Below are 12,317 nucleotides of genomic sequence, written 5' to 3'. Positions count from 1 at the left end.
CTACATATGTAGATTTGGTAGTGTTAGAGGTTTACCACTAAACTGTGGCATGCTAGTTTAATCTGATGATTCACTTCTGAGAATATAAAAACAGAAGTGAACTTTGCTTTCAGATGAATTATTTAAATTTCTTCCGCTCTTCAAAAACAGAATCAGTTTCACTTATGAAATCAACATGGATGTTTATGTTTCTTACAAAAAAAACTTTTATTCTTCTAGTTTTGAACCTGATTTAGCATGAAAAATACTAAGCTGAAACTACTATTCTTGTTAACCACGTTTATGTTAATGGCACTTAAGCAATCCAACCAGGATCAAAGCTCCATTGTAGGAACTGTGCAGATGCATAGCAGTAGACATATCCTGCCCCAAAGAAAAAGCAAAAATAAGTAACGTAATGAAATGGAACACAAAGTAATTGGTAAAGTTATAAGAAGCATCATAGGGGGAAAAAAAAAATAGATGGACAAAGAATAAAAAAGAGGTTTGAGACAAAAATAAAAATGTTCTTACTGTCAGATTTCAGAAGTTGTACAAGGAAAAGGAGTAAAAAATTAAATTTATACAACGAGGATGTCCAGAAAATCTAAGAAGTTAATCTTGATTTTACATTGAACAAAAATAGAATGAATAAAAATCCTTAGGTCTCACAAATACGTATGTTATGATCATAAATGCACCATTAAGAGTCTTTCAACATCTTCTTAAGCAATTTATTCATTTTATCTTTAGAGGGTAACAATGTGGAGCAAAAAAGTTTTGCAGTCCTCTGTGATAGAACAAGTGGCAGCAAACCTTTGAGGAGAATGAGTAAGATGGATGGCCTTAAACAGTTTTTGCTTTTATTAATGGAGCCTGATTTGTTTTCACAGAAATGAGGCAAATAATAAACATACACAAAAAGGAGAGTAGGAGATAGAAGGACAACAAGAAAAAAAAAATGGAGTGTCAAATTTTCTCCCAAATGGACTTGCAAGAGTTGACAGTGACTTACTAGAGCATTAATTTCTTCTTTACAGCTTTATTCAGGTCTAAGACAGAAAAAAAGAACATGCACACGAGTCTTCCAATCCATATTTTCTATGTTATTTAAAGTAATAAGGTTATGTATGGTATTTTATGTTGGTTTCATTTACATTTACAGGTACTAAAATCTAACAAGTTTCTCAAAACCTGTAAGAGAAAAATGCTGAGAAGAATCAAATTTATTGCTCTCTCTCTTCACATACATTGGGCTTATGATCCTCCCACTTCAGTGGCTGCTCTTCCATGTATTACTGAGTGCAATCATGTACAAATATAAGATAAACATTTTCTTTAAAGTATTTATAGTATGTTGCGCTCAAATAAATATTTGAGAAAAATAAAGAAATAACCTGACAGCTATTAATCAGAGTTTTATTGCCTTTAATATATGATCCATCCTGATACAGCAATTATTGTTGTTTTAGTAAATGCATTACCTCACTTTTACAGGTTTATTTTCAGCCAGTATATCTATCCTTTTGCTCAACACAACAGAGAACTTTCCAATAGCCAAAAAACATTCTGCCTTTAAATTAAATTAATCTTCTTGGAAATATTACTCTTCCAACTCTCCTGTTCTGTATGTCAGCTACTGCTCAAAGCTGTCTACTGTTCCTCCTGTTAACCATACAGTTATTAAAACTTGGTATATGAATACCTTTTCATCATATTTATCCACAATAAATGAATGAGACTTCTCCCCATAGAATCTTTCTATGAAACTTTCCATCCCTCTGTCTTTCTGCTAAATCTCAAATAATCTGAACTGCAGTTCATTTAGATATTAGACCTCAGGTTCAGATAACATCCTTGAGGTAATAAAATGTTATTGTCTGACAGATCTAAAGTGATATTTTTCCTGTAGAAAATGCCATGGGGCACTTACACTGAAACTGAGAAGTGTTTTTCCTTCTCTTGCTGAGTGAGGGTTTAAATAGGAAATGCATATACACAGAGCAAAATTTGGAAGGTAACATTTCCCATCAGGTCTTTTCAGTATTACAGATACTAAACTGTACAATCAACGTAAGTGAAAGCAGATACCCGTGAGATGCTTGTCAGCATGATCAAGATGAGACATGAATGCTGTCTTCAAAGGGCAGCATGGTGACTTAGAATATTTTGAATATTAAAATATATTTTCTTCTTATAAAGTCAATTTTGTCTCTGTTTCTCCTTACGTATTTACTTTTGGCTAATGACTTAAAGCAATGAATGCAGCTACATGAATAGGTATTTAGATTTTTGAGTACCAGAGAACTTAGAAATAGACATGCTTGTATTCTGTTTTATGTGTTTTACTTGTAATCTGTTTTTGCTTCTCAGTACAATAGGCTCTCAAACCAGTCAGAGCAAGAAAAAGATTTTTAAGACTTGCATGTGCTGATTAAGGTGATTGAATTTTTTCTACTATTATTTTCCTTTTAGTTTAGCAATAAAGAAATACATTAAAAAAATGCAGTAGGGGAAAGATCTGCCCATGGATTTGTTGTATTTGTGCATATCTAAATAGCAGTACAGGCATCTTGTCATCCCAAGGACACCATGGAGTATTTCTATAATATAAAGAGAGATGATGGGGATTTTCTAATAACTAAATTGGAAATCAGAAATGTTACTTTTTTTTTTTTTTTTTCCCAATTTACCAGTTTGCAAGCAATGCCTCCTTTTCCATAAAGACAGCTCTTCAAGAAAGCCCATTTCTAACACTCACAGACCTGTGCAGAACACCGTTTTTCATAGATGACAGACAGTAACTTTACAATAACATCAGCCATTTCTTTCAACACTGTCACAAATACCATTCAACAACAAATAGCATTCAACTAGGCCTCAACTTCCTAATTTCATTGAAGCCTGTATACCTTTCATTCAGTGTTAACATTACTTGAAAAAAAGTGTTTGGACGTTACATTATATTATCCTCAGTTCATCGTGTTGTAGCAGATCTAATCTTTAATGAAAACGAGACATGTAGGAATCCTATTTGAACTTTTCTTTTATCTTCACTCTTATTTCAAAAAGAAAGTCGTTGATTAAACACACCTAGTGACAAACCAACATGTGATTATCATCTATAATAAATGATACTCCTGCTTGGTAGTATAATTGTATTTGCTTTTCTTGTTGCCTTTGCTTGCTTCATCCACACCAGTAGATGTGTTGAGAAAACTGACTGGGAGAAAAGAGGTCATTCCCTGCTCCTGGTTACAAAGACAGCACAGACACAGCCCATGGTGACTGAAAAACAAGGAATAAAGAGGTTCAAGACTGTACTGCAAAAGTGTATTGCAACTGCAGGTTGCTTAAAGAAGTAGAAGCAAAGGGAATGTCCACAGGTTTGAAAAAGTGGCCTGCAACTACACAATATTCATTGTTTCAGAAAGGAGATTTAACGATGCAAAATCTTTGGCAAGAAAACAGTTGTTTTTAGGGATCAAATAGAGAGAGAAATAGTGCTGGGGACCTAGACTCCTTTCAGGACATAATACTTGTCTTGTCTCTACACATGAAAATATTTTGAATTACTAGCTGAGAGATCAGGGGTCCTGAACCATGGTATGTTCATTATTGTTGATTGCATGTACTGTGTCATATCACTTAAAAAATTAAAAACATTAATGGCACTGAAATTTCAAACTGGGTGCACGTACCACTGTGCATAACAACTGACAAGCTATTATCTACGTTGATGAAAACTCTTAGTGCTAGTGTTTTAGCTTCTCCAAAAGCAAGTAATAAACAATTTGAATGTAGGCTTTATCAGTATTTGTACTTGTAATAAAACCAGGAATATTCATAGAATCATAGAATCATAGAATTTGTTTTTGAGTTGGAAGGGACTCTTACAGACCATTGAGTCCAGTTCCCCAGTAATGAACAGGGACACCCACAGAGGTCAGAGACCTCAGAGGCCTGTCCAGCCTGACCATGAATATCTCCCCACTGCCATAATGTTGTCTTGCCCCAGACCTATACAAGACTACAAAGTGAGTCACCAGCTCTGGATTCCTACTTAGGAGGGGTTTGCCATCAAGATAGACAGCAAGTCTCCATGTAACCCTCTCCTCTAGGCATCAGCCCTGGGAAACATGCTGCCAAATATTCTTCAGAAAAGCATCTTAGAGAGGTTTCTGTGAGCAGATGGGGGACACTTGATGAAGCAAACGGATGCTGGGTAAGCAGTAATTCTCACTCAACAACCAGCCTGGGGGCTCCGTTCTTTCTTCATTTCCATTCTTTCTGATGGAAATGTCCTTGAAACTTAATTGAGTTTGCATGGAATTTTACACTTTTTGGATTTCTAATCTTTCTCATCATTAATCCTTAAATATGTGTTCCACAATACCACTAACCAATTATAGAAAAATAATTTAAAATAATCATGTATCAAACTTTTTTAAAATTCTATTTGGAAGGTAGGAGACCTAATTACAGGCATGGGACTTTAATGTATGTGCTGAAAACTGAAACTCAATATCTACTTTTTCATTGCTCTTCAGCAACCTGAGCAAATAGATTACCTCCTGTGATAGGTTTCTGACAGTCCCTCTTAGTTTGACAGTTATTTTAGAGAGAGTCACTTTTGTATATAATGAAAGGAAAAGTTGCCAAGCATACGTCCATATTTTATGTTTCTTAAAACTTAAAAGCTAGAGGAAAGACTCCATGAAATTGCAACATAAAAAATATATAAATATTAAAAACAATAAGACAAAACAAGGCATTTTCTCCCAGAAATACCAGGACTCTTAGAAATACCTCACGTTTCATCTCAAGAATACTGCTTTCCACTCCTCAAGATCACACTGACTCCCATCACAATGGCCTTTTCTCCCACATACACCAGCTTTCTCCCAAGTACACGACATTTTCTCCCACGTACACCCGTTTTCTCCCAAAGATGGGACATATTCTCCCAGAAATGCCAGCTTATTCCTTAAAAAACAGCCTTTTTTTTCCCAAAATGCCAGCTTTCTCACAAACACCTGTCAATTTCCAACCAAGTCTGCTACTATCTCCCAGAAACAGCCGGTTTCCGAGAAATACCTGACGTTTGCTCTCCCAAATACTACTTGACACTCCTCCAGAGGACATTGTCTCCCCTATTTACCACGTTTTCTCCCCAAGAGACCACTTGGCACACCAAAAAGACCACCGTTGCTCTCCAGTACAAGATCTTCTTTCCCACCGGTTCCCACTTTTCTCCCCCAGCTATGTCATTTCCTCCCAGAAATGCCACTTTTCCCTTGGAAATTTCACCTTCTCTTCCAAAAAGAGGAGATTTGCTCCCAGAAATACCCCTTCTCTTACAACTGCCACACGCTTTCTCCCCAAAAAGCCTCCATGACAATGCCAAATGGGACACTTGCAGCCAAGAAGAGGACACCTTCTCTCAGAAAGACCACTTTTCTCCCCAAGACAGGAGATTTTCTCCCAATTGGATGACATTTGCTGTAAGAAAGACCTGTTTTCTTCCCTCAAGAGGACATTGTCTTTCCCACTGAGGACATTTTCTCCCAGAAGTGCCGCTACTCTGTGAAACACCTCCATTTCCTCCCAAATCTACTCCATGACACGCCTCAGGATGACACTTACTCCCCGATTTGGGGCATTTTCTCCCAGAAATACAACTTCTGTCCCAAAGGGATGGCCTTTTCCCTCTCTAGCATCTGTTTCCTCACCAATACCTGGCATTTTCTCCCAGAAACACCAGCTTTCTCACACATACATCACCTTCTCCCCCCCACATCAGATGTTCCCTCCCAGAAATATGGCATTTGATCACAGATATACTCTTTCCAGGGAATACCAGGTTTCATAAAAATAGCTCATAATTTCTCCATGAAGTTCGTTAGCAAGATGACACTTTCACCCTAAATAGGAGATTTTCTCTCAGAAATGCATGCTTCTCCCTCACAGAACGGCATCTTCTCCCCAAATTAGGACATTATCTCCCCGAAATACCACATTTCTCCAATCCAATGACATTATCTCTACGGAGAGTTTGCAGTTGCTGCCCGTTAAATCGCGGTTCTCCCCGAATACCACTTTCAGACTTCAACAGCGGTCTTGTCTTTCTCACTCGGATGCCGAGAAAGGGCGACTTCGGCCGGATGCTTTTCTCGGACGAGCGACTTCTGCGCACATCCCAAAGGAGCGGTTCTGACTTCTCCTTGTGTCCATGCATTCTGCACTACGCTTCTCTCTCATTCTTAACCCTTGATTCCTAGCGACATTTTGTTTTTCTCTGTTTTTCCGATGCTACACTTCAGCATTCTGTGACGAACAGAGTAGAAGGGAAAAGCCCCTCTAACAAGGCAGCTAGAAGTTCCAGGAGCGACACACGTTGTGCTTTCAGAGAGGACGTTACAGAAAGTCGAGAGCTGTAGATTTTTTCCTGCGGAGAAAAAAACCCCTGTTTTCAGGAAATGCAGTATTCTGAAATCGCACGTTCTCGGCATAGCAATTTCGCTATTTCGCTCTCGTGGGTTGACAGCGCCACTCTCTGTTAACCGCTTCGGAGAGTTTGCAGTTGCTGAACGTTAAATCGCGGTTCTCCCCGAATGCCGCTTTCTGCCTTAAGCAGCGGTCTCGTCTCTCTCGCATGCCGAGAAAGATCGACTTCAGCCGGATACTTTTCTCGGACGAGCGGCTTCTTCTGCGCACATCGCAAAGGAGCGGTTCTGACTTCTACTTGTGTCCATGCATTCTGCACTACGCTTCTCTCTCATTCTTATGCCTTTCCTTTTATTCCTAGCGACATTTCGTTTCTTTCTGTTTTTCCGATGCTACACTTCAGCATTCTGTGACGAACAGAGTAGAAGGGAAAAGCCCCTCTAACAAGGCAGCTAGAAGTTCCAGGAGCGACACACGTTGTGCTTTCAGAGAGGACGTTACAGAAAGTCGAGAGCTGTGGATTCTTTCCTGCGGAGAAAACACCCCCTGTTTTCAGGAAAAGCAGTATTCTGAAATCGCACGTTCTCGGCATAGCAATTTCGCTATTTCGCTCTCGTGGGTTGAAAGCGCCAGTCTCTGTAAACCGCTTCGGAGAGTTTGCAGTTGCTGAACGTTAAATCGCGGTTCTCCCCGAATGCCGCTTTGTGCCTTCAGCAGCGGTCTCGTCTCTCTCGAATGCCGAGAAAGAGCGACTTCAGGCGGACGCTTTTCTCGGACGAGCGGCTTCTTCTGCGCACATCGCAAAGGAGCGGTTCTGTCTTCTCCTTGTGTTCATGCATTCTGCACTACGCTTCTCTCTCATTCTTATGCCTTTCCTTTTATTCCTAGCGACATTTCGTTTTTTTATGTCTTTCCGATGCTACACTTCAGCATTCTGTGACGAACAGAGTAGAAGGGAAAAGCCCCTCTAACAAGGCAGCTAGAAGTTCCAGGAGCGACACACGTTGTGCTTTCCGGGAGGACGTTACAGAAAGTCGAGAGATGTGGATTCTTTCCTGCGGAGAAAAAAACACGTTCTCAGGAAATGCAGTATTCTGAAATCGCACGTTCTCGGCATAGCATTTTCGCTATTTCGCTCTCGACTTTCTGTTCCTCACAGAATGCTGAAGTGTAGCATCCCTTGCGATGTGCGAAGAAGCCGCTCGTCCGAGAAAAGCATCCGACTGAAGTCGCTCTTTCTCGGCATGCGCGAGAGACGAGACCGCTGCTGAAGGCAGAAAGCGGCATTCGGGGAGAACCGCGATTTCTCGGCCAGCAACTGCAAACTCTCCGAAGTGTTTAACAGAGAGTGGCGCTGTCCACCCACGAGAGCGAAATAGCGAAATTGCTATGCCGAGAACGTGCGAATTCAGCATACTGCTTTGCCTGTACACAGGGGGTTTTTTCTCCGCAGGAAGGAATCCACAGCTCTCCACTTTCTGTAACGTCCTCTCTGAAAGCACAACGTGTGTCTCTCCTGGAACTTCTAGCTGCCTTGTTAGAGGGGCTTTTCCCTTCTACTCTGTTCGTCACAGAATGCTGAAGTGTAGCATCGGAAAAACAGAGAAAAACGAAATGTCCCTAGGAATCAAGGGTTAAGAATGAGAGAGAAGCGTAGTGCAGAATGCATGGACACAAGGAGAAGTCAGAACCGCTCCTTTGGGATGTGCGCAGAAGAAGCCGCTCGTCCGAGAAAAGCATCCGGCCGAAGTCGCCCTTTCTCGGCATCCGAGTGAGAAAGACAAGACCGCTGTTGAAGTCTGAAAGTGGTATTCGGGGAGAACCGCGATTTAACGGGCAGCAACTGCAAACTCTCCGTAGAGATAATGTCATTGGATTGGAGAAATGTGGTATTTCGGGGAGATAATGTCCTAATTTGGGGAGAAGATGCCGTTCTGTGAGGGAGAAGCATGCATTTCTGAGAGAAAATCTCCTATTTAGGGTGAAAGTGTCATCTTGCTAACGAACTTCATGGAGAAATTATGAGGTATTTTTATGAAACCTGGTATTCCCGGGAAAGAGTATATCTGTGATCAAATGCCATATTTCTGGGAGGGAACATCTGATGTGGGGGGGAGAAGGTGATGTATGTGTGAGAAAGCTGGTGTTTCTGGGAGAAAATGCCAGGTATTGGTGAGGAAACAGATGCTTGAGAGGGAAAAGGCCATCCCTTTGGGAGCGAAGTGGTATTTCTGGGAGAAAATGCCCCAAATCGGGGAGTAAGTGTCATCCTGAGGCGTGTCATGGAGTAGATTTGGGAGGAAATGGAGGTGTTTCAAAGAGTAGCGGCACTTCTGGGAGAAAATGTCCTCAGTGGGAAAGACAATGTCCTCTTGAGGGAAGAAAACAGGTCTTTCTTACAGCAAATGTCATCCAATTGGGAGAAAATCTCCTGTCTTGGGGAGAAAAGTGGTCTTTCTGAGAGAAGGTGTCCTCTTCTTGGCTGCAAGTGTCCCATTTGGCATTGTCATGGAGGCTTTTTGGGGAGAAAGCGTGTGGCAGTTGTAAGAGAAGGGGTATTTCTGGGAGCAAATCTCCTCTTTTTGGAAGAGAAGGTGAAATTTCCAAGGGAAAAGTGGCATTTCTGGGAGGAAATGACATAGCTGGGGGAGAAAAGTGGGAACCGGTGGGAAAGAATATCTTGTACTGGAGAGCAACGGTGGTCTTTTTGGTGTGCCAAGTGGTCTCTTGGGGAGAAAACGTGGTAAATAGGGGAGACAGTGTCCTCTGGAGGAGTGTCAAGTAGTATTTGGGAGAGCAAACGTCAGGTATTTCTCGGAAACCGGCTGTTTCTGGGAGATAGAAGCAGACTTGGTTGGAAATTGACAGGTGTTTGTGAGAAAGCTGGCATTTTGGGAAAAAAAAGGCCGTTTTTTAAAGAATAAGCTGGCATTTCTGGGAGAATATGTCCCATCTTTGGGAGAAAACGGGTGTACGTGGGAGAAAATGTCGTGTATTTGGGAGAAAGCTGGTGTATGTGGGAGAAAAGGCCATTGTGATGGGAGTCAGTGTGATCTTGAGGAGTGGAAAGCAGTATTCTTGAGATGAAACGTGAGGTATTTCTAAGAGTCCTGGTATTTCTGGGAGAAAATGTTTTGTTTGTTTTATTGTTTTTAATATTTATATATTTTTTATGTTGCAATTTCAAGGAAACACTTCGACAGAAATTGCTTTTAATTCTTTTGGCATACATAGAAGATGCGAAAATGCACATCATATTTTCACATGAATGTAGTAACACAAAAAAAGTTCAAAGCAGTAACTGATACACTCAATTATAAAAGCTGCCCTTCCTGTGCAAGAAATGTAACTCAGCCCTTGGGCTAGATGCCATTCTGTGTCATTGATGTAAACCTGGCGGACAGTACAAATACTCTGAATTTAAAATGGCATGACTAAAAATGGAGTCTTTCCTCTAGCTTTTAAGTTTTAAGAAACATAAAATATGGACGTATGCTTGGCAACTTTTCCTTTCACTATATACAAAAGTGACTCTCTCTAAAATAACTGTCAAACTAAGAGGGACTGTCAGAAACCTATCACAGGAGGTAATCTATTTGCTCAGGTTGCTGAAGAGCAATGAAAAAGTAGATATTGAGTTTCAGTTTTCAGCACATACATTAAAGTCCCATGCCTGTAATTAGGTCTCCTACCTTCCAAATAGAATTTTAAAAAAGTTTGATACATGATTATTGTAAATTATTTTTCTATAATTGGTTAGTGGTATTGTGGAACACATATTTAAGGATTAATGATGAGAAAGATTAGAAATCCAAAAAGTGTAAAATTCCATGCAAACTCAATTAAGTTTCAAGGACATTTCCATCAGAAAGAATGGAAATGAAGAAAGAACGGAGCCCCCAGGCTGGTCGTTGAGTGAGAATTACTGCTTACCCAGCATCCGTTTGCTTCATCAAATGTCCCCCATCTGCTCACAGAAACCTCTCTAAGATGCTTTTCTGAAGAATATTTGGCAGCATGTTTCCCAGGGCTGATGCCTAGAGGAGAGGGTTACATGGAGACTTGCTGTCTATCTTGATGGCAAACCCCTCCTAAGTAGGAATCCAGAGCTGGTGACTCACTTTGTAGTCTTGTATAGGTCTGGGGCAAGACAACATTATGGCAGTGGGGAGATATTCATGGTCAGGCTGGACAGGCCTCTGAGGTCTCTGACCTCTGTGGGTGTCCCTGTTCATTACTGGGGAACTGGACTCAATGGTCTGTAAGAGTCCCTTCCAACTCAAAAAAAAATTCTATGATTCTATGATTCTATGAATATTCCTGGTTTTATTACAAGTACAAATACTGATAAAGCCTACATTCAAATTGTTTATTCCTTGCTTTTGGAGAAGCTAAAACACTAGCACTAAGAGTTTTCATCAACGTAGATAATAGCTTGTCAGTTGTTATGCACAGTGGTACGTGCACCCAGTTTGAAATTTCACTGCCATTAATGTTTTTAATTTTTTAAGTGATATGACACAGTACATGCAATCAACAATAATGAACATACCATGGTTCAGGACCCCTGATCTCTCAGCTAGTAATTTAAAATATTTTCATGTGTAGAGACAAGACAAGTATTATGTCCTGAAAGGAGTCTAGGTCCCCAGCACTATTTCTCTCTCTATTTGATCCCTAAAAACAACTGTTTTCTTGCCAAAGATTTTGCATCGTTAAATCTCCTTTCTGAAACAATGAATATTGTGTAGTTGCAGGCCACTTTTTCAAACCTGTGGACATTCCCTTTGCTTCTACTTCTTTAAGCAACCTGCAGTTGCAATACACTTTTGCAGTACAGTCTCGAACCTCTTTATTCCTTGTTTTTCAGTCACCAAGGGCTGTGTCTGTGCTGTCTTTGTAACCAGGAGCAGGGAATGACCTCTTTTCTCCCAGTCAGTTTTCTCAACACATCTACTGGTGTGGATGAAGCAAGCAAAGGCAACAAGAAAAGCAAATACAATTATACTACCAAGCAGGAGTATCATTTATTATAGATGATAATCACATGTTGGTTTGTCACTAGGTGTGTTTAATCAACGACTTTCTTTTTGAAATAAGAGTGAAGATAAAAGAAAAGTTCAAATAGGATTCCTACATGTCTCGTTTTCATTAAAGATTAGATCTGCTACAACACGATGAACTGAGGATAATATAATGTAACGTCCAAACACTTTTTTTCAAGTAATGTTAACACTGAATGAAAGGTATACAGGCTTCAATGAAATTAGGAAGTTGAGGCCTAGTTGAATGCTATTTGTTGTTGAATGGTATTTGTGACAGTGTTGAAAGAAATGGCTGATGTTATTGTAAAGTTACTGTCTGTCATCTATGAAAAACGGTGTTCTGCACAGGTCTGTGAGTGTTAGAAATGGGCTTTCTTGAAGAGCTGTCTTTATGGAAAAGGAGGCATTGCTTGCAAACTGGTAAATTGGGAAAAAAAAAAAAAAAGTAACATTTCTGATTTCCAATTTAGTTATTAGAAAATCCCCATCATCTCTCTTTATATTATAGGAATACTCCATGGTGTCCTTGGGATGACAAGATGCCTGTACTGCTATTTAGATATGCACAAATACAACAAATCCATGGGCAGATCTTTCCCCTACTGCATTTTTTTAATGTATTTCTTTATTGCTAAACTAAAAGGAAAATAATAGTAGAAAAAATTCAATCACCTTAATCAGCACATGCAAGTCTTAAAAATCTTTTTCTTGCTCTGACTGGTTTGAGAGCCTATTGTACTGAGAAGCAAAAACAGATTACAAGTAAAACACATAAAACAGAATACAAGCATGTCTATTTCTAAGTTCTCTGGTACTCAAAAATCTAAATACCTATTCATGTAGCTG

At 39.9% G+C, this 12,317-nt stretch overlaps 1 long non-coding RNA gene across 1 annotated transcript in view; it reads left to right on the top strand.

Moving 5' to 3' along the window:
• The window catches only part of LOC149916338 (uncharacterized), a 152,127-nt gene that overhangs the window by 78,240 nt on the left and 61,570 nt on the right, over nucleotides 1-12,317 (top strand). The window lies entirely within an intron of this gene.

Source organism: Phasianus colchicus, chromosome 11, assembly GCF_987193195.1.
Source record: "Phasianus colchicus chromosome 11, bPhaCol1.hap1.1, whole genome shotgun sequence".
Classification (NCBI taxonomy): domain Eukaryota; kingdom Metazoa; phylum Chordata; class Aves; order Galliformes; family Phasianidae; genus Phasianus; species Phasianus colchicus.
This window is presented reverse-complemented; position numbering and strand designations above follow the sequence as displayed.